This window comes from Bos indicus, chromosome 16 (genome assembly GCF_029378745.1).
Source record: "Bos indicus isolate NIAB-ARS_2022 breed Sahiwal x Tharparkar chromosome 16, NIAB-ARS_B.indTharparkar_mat_pri_1.0, whole genome shotgun sequence".
NCBI lineage: Eukaryota > Metazoa > Chordata > Mammalia > Artiodactyla > Bovidae > Bos > Bos indicus.
This window is the reverse complement of record NC_091775.1, coordinates 7,042,901-7,066,661: the sequence shown is the minus strand read 5'-3', so window position 1 is coordinate 7,066,661 and position 23,761 is coordinate 7,042,901. Positions and strand designations below refer to the sequence as shown.

Sequence of the window (23,761 nt, the reverse complement as noted above, 5' to 3'; positions counted from 1 at the left end):
TTTACTAATTTCTTCATTAAAACTATATAGAACATAAAACAAAGTAATTGTTCCAAACAACTGACGGTGTACTTCAGTTCAGTTCATTCGCTCAGTCATGTCTGACTCTTTGTGACCCCATTGACTGCAGCTTGCCAGGCTTCCCTGTCCATCACCACCTCCCAGAGCTTGCTCAAGCTCATGTCCATCGGGTCGGTGATGGCAGTGGCACTGAACAACCTCTCTATCTGCCAGTAATGCTTCGAGCTCCATTAGATCTGCTGACCCATGGGACTTAAGTGGCAGAGCAGTTGCAGCTGGTGCCCCTGGGCTTCCAGTCTACTGCAGTCTTCCTGTCTGACTGCTGCCTGTAGACATTAAGCTTCAGCTCGGTGTTGAATTTCTCTGACTCTTAATAAATATTGCTTGTACATGTGAGTAGAAATAGGATGTTTAAATTACTTTGCATCTTATTATTATTCATTTTCCTATTCCTGTTCATCATGAGGCAAGATATTCTGACCTACCAAAGTACAAAGTCAGGAATGTGTGACAGTGCTCCACTATCAAATGGAAGTGGGGATGAAGGAGACAGGGCCTGAGCAGGGATGAGAGAAAAGTAGCTTGTGTGAAGGAAGTAGTTCACATATCCATGGCTCCAACTCATATATCACGTTCCTGAGCCCAGTAAAGACAGTACTGTGGGATATAAAGAGACCACCCAAAGCTGACAGCTGTGACCATCTAGTTTCTGTCTTGGGGTACCTATAAAGGACAGGGCTGAATGGAGACTCGACCAGGAGACTTGTAACAGAGCACAGCCAAGAGCAGACCTCAGCACAGCCATACCTGTGAGCTATTACTCTGCACCCTGTTACCAGGCAACAAGTCCTGTTCAGCCATTTGCAATGGGCTCCTCCCCCCAAGGAAGCAACTGTCAGTGAGTGATAGTTAGTGGGGACATTCAGGCAAGGTCAGTGGAGCAGGGGTCGTCAGGTGGACAGTGAGGTAAGAGTCAATCTCGGCCTTCCCCCCAGGGTGCTCCAGTTCATCCAGCCACAGACCAGCAGTGATCTGGGGGCCCAAGGGACATGTGGGGGGCTGTGTCCTGCTGACCTCCAGAGCCCTCACTGTGGCCCCTACTGCCGGGCCCAGGCCTTGAGGAGCCAGTGACCCTCTCCCCGCCTCTGCCACATCCTGGCAGCACAGTCTGCCTGGGATGCCATCTGCAAGACCTGCTCCCACACCCCCCACCACATGGCCGGCCTGAGGAGCCTGAGGACCAGTTGCGTTTGGCACCCGGCTCCCTCAGCGATGACAGCTGAGGAGGGTCTGAGGGCCCAGCCCTGAGGGTGCTGCCAGCTGAGCTCTGACTCTTCCAGGACTGGACCCTGGAGGCTAAGTCGTGCCTCAGGACCTGCCCTTTCTTGTCAGAACAGAGACTACCACTCATGAGATAATTTATGGGAACAGTTACCTGACCATGACCTGGTCCCCAGATCTAGAGCTCTGACACCAAGATGTTTAAACACATCACCACGCTCCTGCCTCAGCTTTCTAGGAAAGGACTTCACTGAGAGCTTTCAGGGAGTTTGGGGTTTTTAAGGCATGAGCCACTCCTCTCCTTGCAGGGCCCTCAGTACATCTTTCTGGGCTCCACACCCTGACCTGCTGTTCTTGTTTAGCCTCCCTGTAAGTTGGGCATAGGGACTTGTTTTCAGTAAAAGGCAGAGCTTCAGCCAGGGTAATTGCCTGTTTGTTTTTGCCTATAAGGAGAAATGCCAAATGACCAGCTCGATACCAATTCATGAAATGTGGCCAATGGTTTGGTGGAATGATCAGGCACAATTGTAAGATTCATGAAAAAAGAGTCCTGAAGATGGTATGTAGATAGATGTCTTTGGAAACAGGATAGGAAGATATTTGTGTTCCATGTGAATTAGTAAAAAGAAAACAAACAAAAAAAGAGAGAGAGAGAGAGAGAGGGAGTTTAGCAATCAAGTGACTAAGACGGCCTCTACTATGAATGTCTTGTCAGCATCCTGCTCAGCCACCTCTGTTTTTGCTCAGTGACTCATGAACAAAGCAGCCCTGGTGACAAGGATGGGATCAGCATGAGCTTAGCAATGCTGAATTCCACCCCCAAGGCTGGCCTGGCTATAGACTCTGTTGAGTGTCCATATCCCAACAACGGAGACTGACCCTGAGTTCTCTGAGGTGATCAGCCAGATACCTGGTGGCAGGCTGACTACATTAAATCCCTTCCTTTATTGAACTGGGTAACATCTTGCTTTTCCTGGAAAATACACGCACTTAGAAAATGAATTTGCTTTCCTTGTCCACAGTGCTTCCCCCCGGACTACCATGACTGCTATATCCACCGTCATGGTTTCCCACACAGCTTTGCTTCTGAAGTAAATCCTGCAGAATTCCGTTTCTAGTGTGTTTCTACATCGGGTAGGCTGCAAGAGCTACACTCCTGTGAAACTTCAAGGAGGCCTTGAAATAACAATTTTATAGTGCACATACACACACCTCCTAATGACCTAGTTACACACTCATCTTTTCACTGCTGTGTAGGAATTTTGAAGCTGCAATGAAATTGATTTAATGAATCAGGCCTAAGCAGTCAATTTTATTTAAGTCAAGTCATCTTGGGTGGGCCAAATTTAATTAATCAAAAGGCCTTTAAAAGAGGATGTGTGCGTGTTAGTCACTAAGACGTGTCTGAGTCTTTTGTGACCCCATGGATGGAAGCCCACCAGGCTCCTCTGTTCATGGGGTTTCCCAGGCAAGAATCCTGAATCAGATTGCTCTTTCCTTTTCCAGGGGATCTTCCTGACGCAGGGATCAAACCCAGGTCTCCTGCATTAGCAGGTGGCTTCCTTAGCATTGAGCCACATGGGAATTTCTGTTAAAAAAAAAAGATAGACCCTTTCTATATCCAGAGATTCCAGGCTTTCGTTCATATAGTTTCCGGTCATGATCTTTAGCTCCTGACTGTATGCCTTGCCAAAGTTCTTGTCTTTAATCAGCCACCAGGAATGGGTGAACTAATCCCTTGTAATAAGTACTGCTTCTTTTATTGAATTTCTGTGCACAAAAGTAATTCATGTTATTAGAGATTATTTCTAACACCACAAGAAGCACTTTTATTAATTACATTTCTTTATCGTTGATTATAATTTTTACAACTGATGGACCAATGTTGTCACCTGATTATTAAGTAAGCACCATAATTTATGTTAGGCATCACTCTTCCTGTTGTACAGTTTTGTGGGTTTTGACAAATGCATCATGCCATCTGTCCACCGTTGTAATGTTGTATAGATAGTTTTAGGACCCTAAAGACCCCTGGGCTCCACTTATTCATCACTCTTTCTCCTCCCCTTCCAGCAAACTCTTCCACCAAACTTCTGTCAATCCCTGATCTTTTCAACACCTGTAGAGCTTTGCCTTTTCCAGAATGTCAGATAGGTGAAAGCATCCCTTTTGATTGAGGATTTTGAGAATGACTTCTTTCACTTAGTAATAGCTCTTTAAACCTTCTCCATTTCTTTCAAGGCTCAGTAACCCATTTCCTTTACTTACCAAATAATAATCTATTGTATGAATGCATCACAGTTTATTCACTTACTGAAGGACAACTTGATTACTTCCAATTTTTGGCAATTATGAATAAAGTTACTCTGAACATATGTGTGGAAGCTTTCATGTTTTCAGTGCATTTGGATAATTAACTAGGAGTGTGATTGCTGTATTACATGATAGGTAGCCTATATTTAGCTTCATAAGAAGCCCATAAAGTGCTTGTACTGTTTTACATTCCAACAACAGTTAGTTAATTGAGTTCCTGTTGCTCTGTATCTTCACCAATATTTGGGATTTTCTGTTTATTGGAGTTTAGCCACTGTGATAATTGTGTAGTGGTATCTCTTTTTAAAAGAAATGAATTTTTCATTCTTTCTTACTTTACTTTAGACCTTATTCTTGTCTTTATCTATTTAGTAGTGTAGCTATAGTGTAGTACCTGAAAACTTTAATCCCTAGATCTAGGTTTCTTAGATTCAAATTCTAACTCTACCTTTTACTCCTTGGTGACATAGGTGAGCTGTTTAACATGTGCTTCAGTAACCTGTGGGTTTCCGCAGTAAAGAGCTCAGATGCTAAAGAATCCACCTGCAGTACATGAGACCTGGGGTGTACCCTGGATCTGGAAGATCCCCTGCAGAAGGGAATGGCAACCCACTCCAGTATTCTTTGGTGAATCCAGTGTACAGAGGTTTTAGTCCATGGGGTCACAAAGAGTTGGACAGGAATAAGTGACTTTCACTTTTTTCAGTAGCCTTAATGATAAGATATACCTCACAGAGTTGTTAAAGTAATTAGGTTTAGATTATTCTGGAACATATAAATAGCAATGAGTATCTGGCCTGTACTAAACTCTTTTATTATTTAATTGTATAAAATCACTTTTTGTTAAGAGGAATCCATTTAGAATGTAATTCCAAATATAGGTAAAATAATGATCATTATTTTAATTTTAAATTAATTGTAAGGAAAACTTTCACATAATGATAAGATTCCGCCATTGCTGCAGCATTACCGTATTCAGCTATCACTATACTATTTAAAGTGTAATTCAGTAACTTCATAGTTGTAGGTCTTTTCACAAACCTTCAGTATTGAGAAGGGCAGCCTAAAGAATTCTTATTTATTTATTTATTTAATGAAAGGGAGAAGGATACATTTTAACCACCACTATTTTGTAATTTTGTTTGGTCATGGCTTTGATTTGATGAAACTGATTTCAGTATAATAAATGAAATTGCAAGTTCAAGATTTTGATCCTATATTTTTTGTTAACAATTCAATAAACTGAATTCTTAAAATTTCCATTCTCTGTAGAAGATGCCATAGCTAAGCATCTTAATTTCAATATATAAGCAGATTGTTATTGGTACTCTGATTCATCTACCACAACTGAATAGCCTGTGGCCTGACCTTAATAGGGCACAAAGTTCAGAGACTTAATTATTACAAACAGTATGTCTTCTGTTTTAATTTTCTAATGGAGAGTAATTCTAAGACACTTATGCAAGGAACTGACTTATGTTTCATGGCCTTGAAAAATGTTGCCACCTCAGTTAAATTAAGGGTCTACAGCTTTGACCATTTTGGGAGAACTGTCAGTAGTTATATGTCGTAAATGTGGCCAGTTTCATATGAGCATTGTTAAGACATTAGAGGACTTCCTCAGTGGTCCAATGGTTAGGACTCTGAACTTTCACTGCCCAGGCCCAGAATTCGATCCTTGGTCAAGAAACTAAGATCCTGCAAGCCACAAGATGTGGCAAAAAAATAAAATAAAACAACCCCACCTCCCTTCCGAAATACTGTTAAACTTCAGAACTAAGTTGTGCTTGTCACGGACATCATATTTAGGAGTTTTTCTATCACATCAAAATTTTCATTGACACTACCAAATTTTAGAGCTAATGGATTTTTTACTATATATATATTTACTACATATATAGTTTTACTATATATAAGTATCATAAATGGCTTAACTTTTTCATAGGATTTGTCCTGTGAATTTACAGCCTTGTCATGACACTGAGTAATGCTGTGTGTCTTCAATAATGTTATTTTTGGTTTTGGAATATGGGGCATAAATTTTCTCCTGCATTCAAGAGATAATCCCTTATAAACTCTCCATTCCTAAAAAATTTTAATGAACAGAGGATATTTTTCAATTCCTATGCAATTAGATTTTATAGAATAATTATATTTTTAATATTGATATTTTATAAATCTGGGGAATTTCTGACTATGCTGAAGAAATACCACTGGAAAAAAACAAAACAAAACAAAAATCAAATAATAATTCCCTGTACTATGCTGGGCTCTAAACTTGGCAGTTAAAGGTACATTTCTAAGAAAAGTTAATTTCAACAACAGTAATATCTTTAAGGTAAATATTTCCCTTAAACTTGCCTATCATACAACCATACAAAAAGTAGATAGATTAAAAAAAAAAAGTCAGAATTTTCTGTCTGATTGGTCAGAGCCAAAGGGGCAGTGATTCTTTTTTTAATATTAAACTAATAAATAAAATAGAGTGAAACATACTTTTGTAGTTTGTAAGTCAAAGCCATCTCTTAAATGATATTATATTTATCCTATTAAATTTTATTTTTTATGATGTACTTTCCAGTTTATTTATTTTCTTAATTGATTTCTTTTAATTGGAGGCTAATTACTTTACAATATTGTAATGGTTTTGTCATACATTGACATGAATCAGCCATAGGTTTACATGTGTTCCCCATCCTGAACCACCCCCCCCCCCACCTCCCTCCCCATCCCATCCCTCTGGGTCATCCCATTGCACCAGCCCTGAGCACCCTGTCTCATGCTTCGGCCTGGACTGGTGGTCTGTTTCACATATGATAATATACATGTTTCAATGCTATTCTCTCAGATCATCCCACCCTCGCCTTCTCCCACAGAGTCCAAAAGACTGTTTTGTACATCTGTGTCTCTTTTGCTGTCTTGCATATAGGGTTATCATTACCATCTTTCTAAATTCCATATATATGCATTAGTATACTGTATTGGTGTTTTTCTTTCTGGCTTACTTCACTCTGTATAATAGGCTCCAGTTTCATCTACCTCATTGGAACTGATTCAAATGTATTCTTTTTAATGGCTGAGTAACATTCCATTGTATACATGTACCACTGCTTTTTTATCCACTCATCTGCTCTTTGGCCCATTTTTTGATTGAGTCATTTATTTTTCTGGAATTGAGCTGCAGGAGTTGCTTGTATATTTTTGAGATTAATTATTTGTCAGTTGCTCTCTTTGCTATTATTTCTCCCATTCTGAAGGCTGTCTTTTCACTTTGCTTATAGGTTCCATCATTGTACAAAAGCTTTTAAGTTTAATTAGGTCCCATTTGTTTATTTTTGCTTTTATTTCCATTACTCTGGGAGGTGGGTCATAGAGGATCCTGCTGTGACTTATGTTGGAGAGTGTTTTGCATATGTTTTCCTCTAGGAGTTTTATAGTTTCTGGTCTTATGTTTTGATCTTTAATCCATTTTGAGTTAATTTTTCTGTATGGTGTTAGAAAGTGTTCTATTTTCATCCTTTTACAAGTGCTTGACCAGCTTTCTGAGCACCACTTGTTAAAGAGATTTTCTTTTCTCCATTGTATATTCTTGCCTCTTTTGTCAAAGATAAGGTTTCCATATGTGCATGGATCTATCTCTGGACTTTCTATTTTGTTCCATTGATCTATATTTCTGTTAAATTTTCAAACCCTAGTTTTCAAACAGTATTGAAAACAGAGAGATTAAGAAAAATTGCCAACACCTTTTTGGATACTTTCTTTTTTTAAAAGATAGCAAATGGTAGTTTATTTTTTTTAATAAATTGTGTACAATTTAGGAATACTTTCCATATACACTATTCTTGGACATTTTCTTACAATAGTAAATATTCAGAGCACTTCACGATATTCCACAATGACATTTTTAAGTTTATTTTCCATTCTATTCTGATCTCTTGTGTACATCTGTTTTTGTGCACATTAAGGAAAATGTCCAAGTGGTTTAGTATTACATTTTCATTACAAAAGGTAAGTTTCCATAAAGGAACAACTGTGAAAAAGATCAAACAGTATCAATTTTCTGTTTTATTGCCCTCCAAAGCAACCTGTGGACTTAAATAATTGCAATTTTGATCTCTATTGCAAATGATCAATCAGCTCAGACTTATTAAAAACTCTTAATATGACTGACAGAAGAACATACAATTGGGCCAAAAAATGGCCAGAGATGTATTGATCTTAGTTTTTAAAATCTTTATTTGCTCAATGACAGATATAAATATTCAACTCTTTCATTAAATTTATTCAATAAATACTTACGGTCTTCCCAGTGGTCATGTATAGTTGTGAGCGCTGGACTGTAAAGAAGGAAGAATGCCACAGAACTGATACCTTCGAACTGTGGTGCTGGAGAAGACTCCTGAAAGTCCCTTGGACAGCAAGGAGATCAAACCAGTGAATCTTGAGGGAGATCAACTCTGAATTTTCACTGAAAGGACTGATACTGAAGCTAAAGCTGAAGCTCCAATAGTTTGGTCACCTGATGCAAACAGACAACTCATTGGAAAAGTCCGTGATGCTGGGAAAGATTGAGGGCAGCAGGAAAAGAGGACATCAGAGGATGAGATGGCTGGACAGCATCACCAATGCAATGGACATGGGCAACTTGGGCAAACTCTGGGAGATAGTGAGGGACAGGGAAGCCTGGGATGCTGAAGTCCATGGGGGTCACAAAGAGTTGGATATGACTGGGTGAGTGAACAACAACAACATCGAATATTTATTTAGCAGCTAACAGGTGTTAGGCACTAGTCATTTGGGATCTAGAGTGAGACGTTTTAATAGCATAATAAATGGTGGCTTATCTAATAAAGTTACCTCCAGCAGGCCTCAGAAGAAAGTAAATGAATAAGCCAAGCATTGGGGATGAGCTCGGCAGGGAGAGAAGATGCCTAAAGCAAAGGCCCCCCTCTGTGGACTGGGCCTGCCAGGAACAGTGAGGAAGTCAAGGAAGTGGATGTAAAGTGAGGTGTTAGGTGGTGAATTAGGAGGAGTCAACAAGAGCACGCATGGCCTGACCTAACTTTGTGTGTGTCTGTGTGCGTGTGCGTGTGTGTGTGTGTTTAGATCTGATTAATCAGAAAGGGGGTAGGAAAAATAGCAAGGTGTATATCTGTGTGTGTTCTTTTTTTTTTTTTACCCGTTCATTCATTCCTTTATTCAAACACTCATTCATCCAGTGAGTCAACATATGTTGATTTACCCCCGACTGTGGTTAGGCAGTTTCAAGGCCTTAGAGATGCGCAACAATGAACAGTGAACACAGCTCAGGATTCCCTGTCCTCTTGGAGCTGACATTCCATGGGGCAGATGGACAGTCAACACATGGATCTTTATAGCTATTGCTTAAGTGATGTCTTTGCATTCTGCCCTCATGTGACATGACTGCAGTTGCTGACCACAGAGAGGACTTAGAAGTTTACACAGAGACAAGTAGTCCAACTGATGCTCTCGGTCCTTCTTTATGAGTCTCACTGGCCCCTCCTCTATTCCCTAGGAATAGAGGAGGGGCCTGTGTGTGTTCTTATTCTTGCATACTAACAGTGCTAAGGAGAAGGCAGTGGCAACCCACTCCAGTACTGTTGCCTGGAGAATCCCAGGGATGGGAGCCTGGTGGGCTGCCGTCTATGGGGTCGCACAGAGTCGAACATGACTGACGTGACTTAGCAGCAGCAGCTTAGCCTCAGTAACAGTGCTAAATTCTTTATCTGATTCTTGGACATGCCTGATAGCTCAGTTAGTAAAGAATCCACCAGCAATGCAGGAGACCCCAGTTGGATTCTTGGGTTGGGAAGATCTGCTGGAGAAAGGATAGGCTACCCACCCCTGTATTCTTAGACTTCCCTTGTGGCTTATTTGGTAAAGAATCCGCCTGCAATGTGGGAATCCTGGGTTCAATCCCTGGGTTGGGAACATCCCCTGGAGAAAGGAAAGGCTACACACTCCAGTATTCTGGCCTAGAGAATTCCATGGTCTGTATAGTCCATGGGGTGACAAAGAGTCTGACATGACTGAGCCACTTTCACTTTCACTTTTGATTTCATTAAATAACTCTCTGTGTTAGAAATTTTATTTGTATTTTACATGTGAAAATATGGTCTTCAGATTCTTTTTTTTTTTTTCCTGCTTCCTAAACACCTCCTCTTACTACCTGCCAAAACAGTCTTTCTAGGATCCCAGGGAGGCCAATGAGAAGTGCTAAAGAATGCCTTCAAGGCAGCATGGTGCAGATAGGGTGTGGAAATTGGCCCCGGATTTATCTGGGTTTGAATCCCAATGTCACTGCTAGTTAGCTAAATTGACACTTATTCACAGAGCTATACAAATATTTCAGATGATCATTGGTTTCATTGTCTATGAAATGAGTGTAATAATTTCATGTATGTAAAGATGGGCTTCCCAGATTGTATAGAGGTAAAGAATCTGCCTTTCAATGTAGAAGAGGCAAGAGACTCAAGTTCAGTCCCTGGGCTGGAGAGATCCCCTGGAGAAGGAAATAACTGCCCACTCCAGTATTCTTGCCTGGAGAAATCCATGGACAGAGGAGCTTTGTGGGCTACACTCCATGGGACTGCAAAGAGGTGGACCCTACGGGCACACACACAATTAAAAAGGGAGCTAGCCTAGAATCCCCAGATGTAGGTAATACCAGTTCCTTTCTTCTCCCTACCTTTAATTAGAGATAATGGGGATCAGGTGATTTGATCAACCTGCTTTGGGGAAATTGATGGAGAAAAAGAGCATGTGTGGGATGGCCCTGTGAGGCAAAGCCCCCTTGCTGGAGGAGAGTTGAGGTGTGTGGTCTGATCCTTTGCAGGGTTTGTGTTTCAAGGACTGAAAAGAACTAATGTAAGGGGAGATTTGATTCAGAATTGGTGGAGGTGGAGGTGGGGTGGGTGGTCACATTCTGAAGGTTGAACTAGCAGATGTGAAATGGGAAGTAAAAGAAAGTGAGGGATTAATCATGATTATCAGCTTTTTGTCAAGAAAACACTGTAAGGAGTCTATGGGACTCTGAAGTGAGGCAGATTGCAGAAGAGAAAGATCCCTTCTCTTGAGTTGATGGCACACTTGAATATGACTCACAATTCCAGGCAGAAGATTTAGGAGCCCCAACAAATTGGCATTAACTAGGAAACCGAAATGCATTAATTGCTTATACAACAAGATAAAGACATTTTCATTTTCTATTTATTTACATTGTAATACTGTAAGAATTTCTAAGGGTATTATTCATTTCAAAATTTTTCATTTAAAGAAAAACAATAGTATTCTAACAGACATATTCATGAAGAATAGTATTACCAGAATGAAGGAGGATGAAATCAATATTATAATTAAAGTAGCATGTCCAAATTATCTTAGTCTGAAGTAATGCCACAGGGGTTTTACAGATAGGGAAGCCTCATATACACATAGCACCATCCAGGGTTTACCCCTACCTTGGAAGGACTGGGAGGAATGAAACCTGGGAAAGCTTGAGTAAAGGTCACAGAGTAGGCAGGACTGGGGTGTGGGGAGCAGGGGCAGGGCTGTCTGGATAGAGCATTGGGTCCTGTGGAGAACAGTGATCCTGGGTTCTGCTGCTCTGAGTCTCTGACCTAGGTCTGGTCAGTCCCAGGAGACCAGGTCAGCAGGGCTGTGAGTGCAAATGTGTTAAGAAAGCCAGTGGCTCCTTCAAATTTTCTACAATATGTGGCCATGTTGGTGTCTAGGGGCAGCTGGACATGGACTAGTCTCACTTGAAAGCACCTTCAGCACAGCATCCTTGGGTTGGAAGCTGAGATGAGTTCCAGGAGACTCAGTCCAGGCTGGAACGCCAGAGCCTGTGTGCTTTTACGTATCCAACCCCAAGAACACCCTTTACATGAGGAATAAACAATGAAGACAAATGTGAGAGGAATCTACAAATCCTGAAAATGCAGAGGTAGAGAGTTCATGTCTCACCCAGAACCTGACACTCACTGCAAGAACTTGGTCTGCAATGTCAAGTAACTATTAGACTTTTGGTCCCATTAAGGAATGGCCATCATAGGAGAATTTAAACATGAACCCAATGTCCCTTATATAAGACCCTGAAGGCACTGACCATAAGCCACTCTTTCATATTTGTCAATGAAAGGACAAAGAAAGAGGAGTCTTGTGAGAAAGGACATTTCTAAATGTAAAAGCAAGAAGAGATGTCTATAACAAGAGATGACTATAGGCACAACACAACAAAACACATGGACACATAGTCCTATTATTTCATTAAAATATGAGGAACATATCACAACTTTACACATATTCCCTTCTTCTTCTTCAGTTTATATTCACCTTCTTTTATCTCCCAGGTGGTCCATAAACCATCTCCCTCCAATTTAAATCCTCAGTTCATATTCACCTATTTTATCTCCAAAGAAGCAGGTATAACCTGAGTGGTTCAGGAACCCTCTTCCTCTAAATCCTACTCTCCCTGAGAACTGTGCCCTACCTAGTTCTCTTCTACATCACTGCTGCTAGTACTCTGTAGGATACATTCTGTAGAAAGACAACTACGAGCAATAATACAGTCATTATACAAGTTGACCCATCCATCTCTCCTCCTCCTCTTGGCTCACAAAGCATCTCCCTGGTCTTCCCTCCAGGTTCACAGACCTTCCTGTGCTTGGTGGAGTCAGAGCCCTTCCACAAGATGTTGATCACAGTTGCAAAATTTCACATGACAGAGAGATGCTGAGAGAATCACCTTTCAACCTTACATTTCCACATGCTCAGTATAGCTCTTACTTTCAACTTTATGAAACTGAAATTCCAACATTTATGGACACACTTGAAATATCACTAGTGTGACCAAGTAATTGTGTGGGTTTTGTGGGTTTTTTTAAGATAACACGTCTATTATTGTTTGAAGTATGTTCATTATAAATAGGCTTATCTGAGTAGTGGCTACTGCACTGGAACATTCAGCTCTAAGAGCTCCAAAGATAAGGAAAAGACACTGAACTGCTGTTCTGGTTTTTCTTTATTGCAGAAGATTTGATGGTCTGATATGCTTGTTCATATGTAGGTATACCTGGGGCTCTTGGACACAGGCCAGGCATTGGGAGAGTGCTTGTGGATATTTCAATAGTAAAGTGAACACTCAGATTCAAAGAAAATTCCCAGTTGGAGGCTTACTTGTAGGCAGAGGTGAAGGGCATAGCCCTGCACACCTGTACTACAAGTAACCAGAGGGCAGGTACAGAGGGGAGGGAGGACATTCCCTCTCTTCTTGAGCCCATCTTCCCGTCCCTGACTCAGATGACTCAAACAAGGCAGCGCAAAAGGCTCCTTAGGAAGTGAAACATTTGTGCACTGAAAACCATAGGACACTGTTGAAAGAAGAGACAAGTAAATGGAATGACATACCATATTCATAGACTGGAATATTTAGTGCTGTTGACCTTCTTATACAACTTAAAGTGATGTGCATATATATTGAAACCACTCACAAAATCTCATTTCAATTTTATAGAAATGAAAACAAACAAACAAAAACACCCAAAATACTAATACTTATGGAACCTAAAAGAAACCCAAAGAGAAAAAATCTTGAGAGCAAAGAACAATGGGGCCTTAAGGCTTCATGAATTCAAAACACATAAGAATGCCACAACAGTCAAAACAGCGTTGTACCAGCAACAAAAGAGGAAGAGAGACCAGTGAAACATAAGAAGGGAATTGCAAATAAATTGACATATGTGTGGCCATATGATCTTTGCCAAGGTTCTAAATTTACCAAGTGAAGAAAGGACAATCTCAACAATCAACAACAATGCAACCTATAGAATGAGAGGAAGTATCTGCAAAATTTGTATCTGAAAAAGGGGCCTATATCCAGAATATCAAAGAAACTACTACAACTCAACTTCAAAACAACAGCAGGCAAATACTGAATTTTCAGTCAGTTCAGTTGTTCATTTGTGCCCAATTCTTTGTGACCCCATGTGACCTGTAGCACGCCAGGCCTCCTTGTCCATCACCAACTCTTGGAGTTTACTCAAACTCATGTCCATTGAGTTGGTGATGCAATCCAACCATCTCATCCTCTATCGTCCCCATCTCCTCCTGCCTTCAATCTTTCCCAGCATCAGGGTCTTTTTAAATGAGTCAGTTCTTCGCATCAAGTGGCCAAAGTATTGGAGTTTCAGCTTCAACATCACCTCTTCCAATGAACATTCAGGACTGGTTGGATCTCCTTGCAGTCCAAGGGACTCTCAAGAGTCTTCTCCAACACCATAGTTCAAAAGCATCAATTCTTTGGTGCTCAGCTTTCTTTATAGTCCAACTCTCACATCTGTAAAAAGCTTCAATAACATTTCTTCATAGAAGTGATCAATATGCATAAGAAAAGTGCTCAAAATCACTAAGTATCAGTGAAACAGAAATCAAGTCCAAAAGAGATATCATGATATTTTCAAGATGTGTATTATAAATAGAAAAAAGCAGATATTAGCAAGGATGTGGAGAAGTGCAACTTTTGTACCCTGTTGGTGGGAATGGAAAATGACATACCCATGATGGAACAGTTTGGAAGTCCCTCCAAAAATTATTTAGATCCAAAATTATCATAAGATCCAGCAATCACTTATTTGAGTTTATGTCCGAAGGATACAAAGCTAGAATGTCCCAGGAAATATCTACAGTCTCTTATCCATTGCCACATTGTATACAACAACCAAGATGGAAATACTGTCCAGTGTCCACGGGCAGATAAATCAATAAAGAAAATGTGATATATACATACACTGGAATGTGATTCAGTCTTTAAAAATGAAAGAAAACCTGTCATTTGCAGCAATAAATGAAGTTGAAGGATATAGTTAAGAGTGAAAGTAGCCAGTCACAGTAAGACAAACAGCACATGATTCCATTTACCTGTGGTATCCAAAGGAAAACTCAAGAGGAGCAGACAGTGGAAGCGGGATTCCAAGAGCTGGAAGGAGGTTTACATTGGGAGGGTCTGTTAAATAGTTGTAAAATTTTAGTTGCAAGGTGGAAAAGTTCTAGAGACATGCAGAGCAATATGTTGCACTGAATTAACAGGACTGACTGGACACTTCAAAGCTTAAGAGGCAAATCTGTACTGAACTTCCTCCATCTATGCCTGGAGGCTCCTCCTTTCTCAGATTCCTCTAGATCTGGGTGTGTCGTGTGGGTACCACCAGGGGCTCCTGGTAGAAGGAAGGAGCCTCGCTAGTAGCACTAGGTGCCTTGGGTGAGGGGGGAGGTCTCATTCTGAGGCTGGAATAGGAAAGAGTTTGAATGAGGGAAGTGGCATAGTGATGAATCATGATCAATCAAAAAGCCAGAAGACCTACTTAAGGGGTAAGATTTACTGTGAAATGAAGGTGTGATTGACCCAGTAAGGGGGCTTCTGAAACACAGTTTTGCTCATTAAGAAGCCTGTAGGTCTTCCCTGGTGGCTCAGTGGTTAAAAATCTACCTGCCAATGCAGGAGATACAGGCTCAATCCCTGGTCTGGAATGATTCCACATGCCCCGGAGCAACTAAGCTAGTGAGCCACAACTACTGAGCCTGTGCCCTAGAGCCCAGGAGCTCCAGCTACTGAGCCCGTGTGCCAAAACCACTGCAGCCCGAGAACCCTAGAAGTCATGTTTTGCAGCAAAAGAAGCCTCCAAAGTGATGTCTATGCACCACAGCTACAGAGTTGCCCTCACTCTTCACGAGTAGAGAAAAGCCTGTGCAGCAATGAAGACCCAGCAGAGACAATAAAAATATTAATAAAAATTAAAAGAATCCTATAAATATTTTCCTGGGTAATGATCTAAGTTGTCTTCCAGGTTAAAGGTTTTTTCTCACTATAAAATCAAATCCTACAGCAAATGTGTATACTTTGTTTAATTCTTATACACATACTCATTCATGGTACAATGGTGATGGGAATTTTTAGGGGGAAGATGACACCAGTAACAGTGATGTTTAGGGTAACATAAACCAATAAAAACACAACACAAAATAGTCACACACACACACAGAATTACACTCTTCATTACACATAGAGACATACCTATTCCCATGGACACAAACCTACATTATTAATCATAATACAGCTTCTTTCTGGAACTATAGGATTGGCCACATTATTCTACTTGCAAGCTACTTTTACCACCAGGGCCTCTATACTCATTCCAAGCAGGAATTTGGAATCAGTGTGCGTCTGCCCTAAAACCAATGAGAAAGCCCCAAATTTCCCATCTACAGAGCTTTTTTCTGCCCAAGTGAATGACTCTAGAATACCTACCGCTTTCCCATTCTGGAAGGGCCACCGGCAAGTACAGAAGAGAACACACTGTGAGGAGAAGACACAAAGATGCACAGTGTTTGGTTCATTTGGTGACAGTAGAAAACCTGATGAGAAGCAGTGGTGGAGTCCAGGCAACCCAGCAAGATCAGAACACTGGTGCTCAGGATGTCAGAATGAAAGGCAAGACCCGTGCCTGGAGGATGGAACTCCCAAGTCCATTTGCGTTGGAAATTGCAGAATTCTTTTCCTAGGGGAAATGTTGCTGCAGGAGAGAGAACTCTACAGGGTTAATGGATGCTAGCAATTTTAATATCCTGTGGACTGAGGCATCATGAGTCCGTAAAAGACTCCCTCCACATTATCTCAACCAAGGGAATTGTCTCTAACTGGAACAAACACCGTCAAAGACTCATAACTTAATTCTACTGAAAGAGAAATGAAACAATATTTCTGTCTCAGACCAGAAAAAAACAAACAAAAAACCAAAACAGCTAGCCTTGGAGATACATGGAATCTCTTCTGTCCTGTCACAATGTAGGTTGACTGGCAGGTCCTCAGTTAGATCTAGAGGGGCACAGAATAGCTGTTACAACACTGGTGAGGCTGCTTTGCAAACATTTGGGGGGTTTTCTCTTCCTGTTGACACGGGGCGGTCTCTATGGCTGTGGGAGGTTAATGAGCATGAGCTCAATTTGTGCTCATCCATTCTCTTCAGAGGAGGAAGGAAAGCAAAGGAGAAGAGGGAAGAAATGAAAACAGAGCTTTGTCCTCCAGCTAAGAGAAACCTAATCAAAAGGAAATATTCAATCTAATAAAAGGAAAACTCTAAAATGAATGCTACTGTTCAATGAAAGTGACCTATGACTCCTCCTGCTTATTTTGAGCTCCTGTTAAATTGTCATTGTCTCTTGATTTTTCCCAGATCATTCTTCCTCCAGGATCCACAGCTGCTGCTACTACATCATGTTTTCTATGAGACTTTGTACTTGATTAAAAGTAAACTCTGTTAGAGGACTGAATTCAAACCTGAGCAAAATGTGCTATTCTATTAATTCACTAATCACTTGTCTTAAAGAAAATCAAATGCACAAGTTTTGATAATACAGAATTCCTACCATTTAAATACAGCTACTATCAATAATATCATATTTTTCTATAAATATTTGTTTTCTAAACAAATATGTTTTTTTCTTTGTGGATGTCCACTGAGTCATTGGCTGTCCATACTCACAGAGGCCATATGTTTAGTGGGACAACACCTTAGAAAAACCACAGAGTAAGCATTAACCATCTCTAAACCACACAGATAGGAGATTTTCAACAAGAGTCATGGTCACCAAGCTAACAATCAAGTTTCACTTTGAGTTCTTAGTTGCCATTATCCCTTGAGTGTGCATTGCAGGGTTTCATCAATTGAAAGACTTATGGTAATGTTACCCAATACAATAACACATCTTCCTGATTCTTATCTGTTTGTGCCCTAGTTAATCTGACACCTGCAGTGACGGATGTGACCTGTATTGTCTACATGAATCTCCACAACCCTCTGTGAGCTGACAGAAGGATGAGGGTCCAGAGGTAACTTTCACACTAATGACTGTGCCGAAGTTGGCCATTAATCCCCAGAGTAGCTGCCCTGGGTTCTGTGCCACAACTCTGGAGCTACTAGTACTTCCAGGCATGAACATGGAGCAAGGACCCCTTGCTCCATGACTGAGGATCACTCGTCTCACTGACATGGGCAGGTCAGGGGTCCAGAGCATTCATACTTAGACCCAGCCCTGGGTTTTCAGGTTGACTTTTCCACTTAAGAGATCAAAAGCTGAGAACATCGATCTCTGCACCATCTCCAGCCAACTAAAGGGAACACGAGCCGAACCTGGGGAAGAGCTATGTTGATGGCATAAGAGAGAATGCACAGAGACTGTGCAGTGTTAATGAGACTTTTTTGCAAAGAACATTGACAGTTTTATTGTCTAAAAGGAAATATCTCCTGAGGAAATACACAGACAGGCAGATTCACAATCATACTATGTGGGTTCACACAGCCCCACCTCCAAACACCCTCCTTCACACAATCCCACACCATCTAAATGATGCAGGTGCTTCTGGAGAAACTAGAACTGGGCCAGCACTTTTTCCTGGGAGGTCAATCTCTTGGTCTCACCACCTGTAGGAAACCCAAATTCAGGGCTCCTCCTCAACTTGAGGAGGCAAAGAGACCCACCTTCACCAATTAGATTGTATCTGAGAAGAGGGATGTATATCCCTGAATATGAAGAAATCTCTTTGGCTGTTTCATAAACCTGTGATGAGAGAGAAGAAAACAGTGTGAGAGTGTCAGCGTCTTTTATTCTCTGCACTAAGTCTTATTTTCTCTGACTTTTCTTCTTAGAAAACTAAAACTCCTTAAGTCAATGGCCCCAAAACAAAATAGAAAGGCTCCCCTTTTGAAAAGGGTGGCCTATTTCATGTAAGATCTCTCAGTTTCCATTTGACCAACGATTAAAAGTTCTTTTCAAGGAGGAAAAATTTCTGCTGAGGAAAGTACCTACTGTTATACAGTAGTAACATGCTTTCGTTTTAAAATGTCCCTTTGAATCACGTCTGTGTTGATAATAGATACACCCTCAATATTCCAGCAACCAAGTAAACTTGGTAAGTAAACAGTAAAGTAAGTAAGTAAACAGTAAACCGTTGTTTATACAGTAAACTACTATAATTGTATTCAACTGAATAAAAAAGAAGTGAAGCAATGGTCTTATCCCAGAGAAAGAGATGTGACCATACCTTCAGGGTACTCAGTTCCTGTTCCTCATTCCAGCCCTGGGGGGGTTCCTCCACCAGGTCCTCCTGGAGAACTAGTGAGACACAGAGTAGCTCTCAGGACACTGGTGAGGTTGCTCACCAATCCCTCAGTGTTCTGTTTTTCTTTATTTTTGATGAGGACACAAGGTGGAGTGTATGCATGTGGGAGGTTAGTAATTATGGACTGAGCTGCCATTGAATCATTCTCCTTTCTAGATGAAGGAAAGAAAAGGAGAGGAGCAGGAAAGAAATGAGGTACAGCTTCTGCATGTTAACTAACAATAACCTAACAGATGAGGAAAAAAGAGACACTAAAATGCATATCAGTTTTCAATGATAGAGACCTATGACCCTCCTATCTGTTGAGCCGTAATCCCTTTTTTTTGCATTGTCCATTGTTGGGGAGACCTCATGGTTCTCCTGCTTCCGATCTTTCCATCTGTTCTCTGGAAGAGTGTGTACAAAACTGTCAATAGGAAATTGGACATTTTTCTAATTTAGAAAGATATTTAAGGCAGCCATCTGTCCGAAGAACCAAAAAATATAAATAAAGGAATAAAACAAAACTATAAATACATTTATAACTCTGTACAATTATGGAAATTTAAAAAAAAATGAGGAAAAAATGTCCATAAGAGTTAACCAGCCCATTTGAAGAAACAGGCTACAGAGGATCAGTAGGAACCTACCTCCAGAACCACAGTTCAGGTTGCCCATTTTCAATCTCAAGGTTGAAGGTGAGCTCTTCTCTGGTCCTACCTCCAGAACAACAGTTATGGTTGCCCATTTTCACTCTCAAGGTTGAGGGTGAGCTCTTCTCACGACACCATATGTGAACCTCTCAGCTCACAAAGAGACACCTGGTGCAGAATGTGCATTATCACATTACAGTGGAGGCGATTCATCACAGAACTTTCAGAGTGAACTGGACTCTGCACAGGATGAGTCCAATTGCTACTGTCCAGAAACTGTGTTTCTATGGACAAACTGGGCTTTTCAAAATAAACGTTTTATTTCAAAAACTGAATCCCAGGTTCACAGATTCCTCTCTGATTAAGAAAATAATGTATATGAGAGAAAATGGCCTGCCCCCAAATATAGTTGTTTGTGAACATCTCAGGGTGAAGAAGGCCAAGGCTAACACGTTGACAATAAAATGAATTCTATTCCTGTACATATATCATTTCCAATCATTTCTAGTATTTCTAAGTAACCAGATACTTCTAGATAAAATAGTTTAAAATATGTTCCAGTTGAAATAAAAAGCAGCATAATTGAATTTCAATTGCAAAATGTCATATTCTTACTGTAAAATGCATATACTTATCAAATTATGTAAATCCTCTCTCCTTCTGTACATATATAACTTCCTTTTCTCTGTATGCACCTAAATGTACAGGCTTACTTATCTCTCAATTTCTGCCAATTCATTTAACAATTTATCTGTTACTGTGTGTAAAGCCTGGCTATTGACTGAACAAATAACAAAAAAGAATTCAGTGTTTTCACCTGTAGGTTAGGTGAAAGTGTAGATATTGTTTTTCTACATGAAGAATTTTAGACAACCCAAAACTCTAGGATTAAATGTGTGTTCTGGATCATAATTCAACACCTAATCACTCCCCATTCTCGTGGTCATGAACAATGGCTATAGGATGATAAGTGACCAGCCACCTAAAATATAGAAGTGAAAATTTTAAGAGAAAGATGAAAAAGTGAAAGTGAAGTCGCTCAGTCGTGTCCGATTCTTTGTGACTCCATGGACTCTAACCTATCAGGTTCTTCCATCCATGGGATTTTCCAGGCAAGAATACTGGGGTGGGTTGCCATTTCCTTCTCCAAAAGTTGCCCCATTTAAAACAAAGTGGTTGCCCTTACAAGGTATGGAATCCTGTATGTGTGTGCTTATCTCTGTGTTCAATAGCATCTGATTCTTTGAAACCCCATAGATAGTAACCAGCCCTATTCCTCTGTCCACGGGATTTTCAAGGCAAGAATACTGCAGTGGGTTGCCATTTCCTTTCCAGGGGATCTTCCTAACCCAGGGATGGAACTCTTGTGTCCTGTGTCTCCTGCATTGGCAGGCAGATTCTATATCACTGAGCCATCTGGGAAGCCCAGTTCAGTTCAGTTCAGTTCAGTTGCTTAGTCATGTCTGACTCTTTGTGATTCCATGAATCACAAGACGCCAGGACTCCCTGTCCATCACCAACTCCCAGAGTTCACCCAGACTCACGTCCACTGAGTCAGTGATGCCATCCATCCATCTCATCCTCTGTCGTTCCCTTCTCCTCCTACCCCAATCCCTCCCAGCATCAGTCTTTTCCAATGAGTCAACTCTTCGCATGAGGTGGCCAAAGTACTGGAGTTTCAGCTTTCGCATCATTCCTTCCAAAGAAATCCCAGGGCTGATCTCCTTCAGAATGGACTGATTGGATCTCCTTGCAGTCCAAGGGACTCTCAAGAGTCTTCTCCAACACCACAGTTCAAAAGCATCAATTCTTCAGTGCTCAGCCTTCTTCACAGTCCAACTCTCGCATCCATATATGACCACAGGAAAAACCATAGCCTTGACTAGACGGACCTTTGTTGGCAAAGTAATGTCTCTGCTTTTCAATATGCTATCTAGATTGGCCATAACTTTCCTTCCAAGGAGTAAGTGTCTTCTAATTTCATGGCTGCAGTCACCATCTGCAGTGATTTTGGAGCCCAAAGAAATAAAGTCTGACACTCTTTCCATTGTTTCCCCTGTTTCCCCATCTATTGCCCATGAAGCGATGGAACCAGATTCCATGATCTTCGTTTTCTGAATGTTGAGCTTTAAGCCAACTTTTTCACTCTCCTCTTTCACCTTCATCAAGAGGCTTTTTAGTTCCTTTTCACTTTATGCCATAAGGGTGGTTTCATCTGCATATCTGAGGTTATTGATATTTCTTCCAGCAATCTTGATTCCAGCTTGTGCTTCTTCCAGCCCAGTGTTTCTCATGATGTACTCTGCATGAAGTTAAATAAGCAGGGTGACAATATACAGCCTTGACATACTCCTTTTCCTATTTGGAACCAGTCTGTTGTTCCATGTCCAGTTCTCACTGTTGCTTCCTGACCTGCATACAGGTTTCTAAAGGGGCAGGTCAGGTGGTCTGATACTCCCATCTCTTGAAGAATTTTCCACAGTTTATTATGATCCACACAATCAAAGGCTTTGGCATAGTCAATAAAGCAGAAATAGATGTTTTTCTGGTACTCTCTTGCTTTTTCGATGATCCAGAGGATGTTGGCCATTTGATCTCTAGTTCCTCTGCCTTTTCTAAAACCAGCTTGAACATCTGAAAGTTCATGGTTCACGTATTGCTGAAGCCTGGCTTGAAGAATTTTAAGCATTACTTTACTAGCGTGTGAGATGAGTGCAATTGTGTGGTAGTTTGAGCATTCTTTGGCATTGCCTTTCTTTGGGATTGGAATGAAAACTGACCTTTTCCAGTCCTGTGGCCACTGCTGAGTTTTCCAAATTTGCTGGCATATTGAATGCAGCACTTTCACAGCATCATCTTTCGGGATTTTGAAATAGCTCAACTGGAATTCCATCACCTCCACTAGCTTTGTTCGTAGTGATGCTTTCTAAGGCCCACTTGACTTCACATTCCAGGATATCTGGCTCTAGGTCAGTGATCACACCATCATGATTATCTTGGTCGTGAAGATCTTTTTTGTACAGTTCTTCTGTGTATTCTTGCCACCTCTTCTTAATATCTTCTGCTTCTGTTAGGTCCATACCATTTCTGTCCTCCTTATCATTGCTGGAAAAAAAATAAAAGTGTGAAAGTGTTAGTCACTCAATCATGTTGGGCTCTTTGCATCCCAGTGAACTGTAGCCAGCCAGTCTCTTCTGTCTATGGGATTCTCCAGGCAACAATGGTGAAGTGGGTAACCATTCCCTTTTCCAGGGGAATCTTCCTGACCGAGATCGAACCTTTGTCTCCTGCACTGCAGGTAGATTCTTTACTGTGTGAGCCGCCAGGGAAACCCTTCATTGCTGACTCACCTCACTTCCAAATATCTGAACTAATAGATTAAGTGGGTCTTGATGAAGTAAAACAATAATTAAGATGGTGTCAAATTTTTTCCAAGGATTATCAAACTGAGATATCAACCAAGGTTCAAAAATAACAGGTAATATTATGTTACGCTAAATAAAAAATTTTAGTGCTTCCCAGCTTGATATGTGTGTGTGTGTGGGGGGGATGGTATACATATATATATCCACAGACATCCAATAGAATACTACTCATCCATAAAAATTAAAATATGCCATTTGCAGCAACATGGATAGATTTAGACGTTATTACATCTCACATGCTAGTAAACTAATGTTCAAAATTGTCCAAGCCAGGCTTCAGCAATATGTGAACCATGAACTTCCAGATGTTCAAGCTGGTTTTAGAAAAGGCAGAGGAACCAGAGATCAAATTGCCAACATCTGCTGGATCATGGAAAAAGCAAGAGAGTTCCAGAAAAACATCTATTTCTGCTTTATTGACTACGCTAAAGTCTTTGACTGTAGATCACAATAAACTGTGGAAAATTCTTCAAGAGATGGAAATACCAGACCACCTAACCTGCCTCTTCAGAAACCTATATGAAGATCAGGAAGCAACAGTGAGAACTGGACATGGAACAACAGACTGGTTCCAAATAGGAAAAGGAGTATGCCAAGGCTGTATATTTTCACCCTGCTTATTTAACTTATATACACAGTATATCATGAGAAACACTGGGCTGGAAGAAACACAAGCTGGAATCAAGATTGCTGGGAGAAATATCAATAACCTCGGATATGCAGATGACACCACCCTTATGGCAGAAGTGAAGAAGACCTAAAGAGTATCTTGATGGAAGTGGAAGAGGAGAGTGAAAAAGTTGGCTTAAAGCTCAACATTCAGAAAACAAAGATCATGGCATCTGGTCCCATCACTTCATGGGCAATAGATGGGGAAACAGTGGAAACAGTGT

The 23,761-nt window shown here is 40.8% G+C and overlaps 1 long non-coding RNA gene across 2 annotated transcripts in view; it reads left to right on the top strand.

Annotated features, from left to right (window-relative positions):
* The first annotated feature begins 291 nt into the window (after window positions 1-291).
* The window catches only part of LOC139176316 (uncharacterized), a 60,676-nt gene continuing 37,206 nt past the window's right edge, over window positions 292-23,761 (top strand). The window contains exons 1-3 of one of the 2 annotated variants that reach the window (XR_011560720.1): window positions 292-987; window positions 17,428-17,521; window positions 18,968-20,858. This is a non-coding gene — a long non-coding RNA (uncharacterized lncRNA). Of the gene's footprint in view, window positions 988-17,427; window positions 17,522-18,967; window positions 20,859-23,761 lie in introns of those variants that run through there. The other variant, XR_011560719.1, reaches the window with a different exon arrangement.